This window comes from Centruroides vittatus, unplaced genomic scaffold (assembly GCF_030686945.1).
Source record: "Centruroides vittatus isolate TY-2023 unplaced genomic scaffold, ASM3068694v2 scaffold_3046, whole genome shotgun sequence".
In the NCBI taxonomy this organism is placed as follows: Eukaryota; Metazoa; Arthropoda; class Arachnida; order Scorpiones; family Buthidae; genus Centruroides; species Centruroides vittatus.
This window is the reverse complement of record NW_027122699.1, coordinates 1,687,631-1,688,092: the sequence shown is the minus strand read 5'-3', so window position 1 is coordinate 1,688,092 and position 462 is coordinate 1,687,631.

The window sequence follows — 462 nt, the reverse complement described above, 5'->3', positions numbered from 1 at the left end:
TGGTATTTCTCAATATACTGAAGTTGGATGAGCCTATTGTATTATTTCAGGATGACTGACACCAGTTAGTTTTTTGAGAACTGACAATCTTGGTTCACATATGTGGAGTTTTCAACGTCTCTCCATTCTCAAACCCTGTCTGTTCTAATTTTCCCTGTAGAATTCCAAACTTTGAATCATTTCAAAAATTCAGGACAAGTCTTAGTGCCTTGGTTACTACGGAAGCTCACGACATGCTTAATGGTAAGCTTTCAGGAAGCAATGTCATAAAAACAGGCATTATTGTCTAATCTAGACCTCCATTAGTTCTAATGGGAATCTAGGTTACACAATCAGTCAGAAAATAAGCCAAGTATTCAAAACTTTTGTGAGTTAAAAGGTGTTATTTAATTAGTTTAGGATCCAGGGTTGTAAACTATAAGGATTTATAATTTACTAATAATCATAAAAAGGCAATCATCA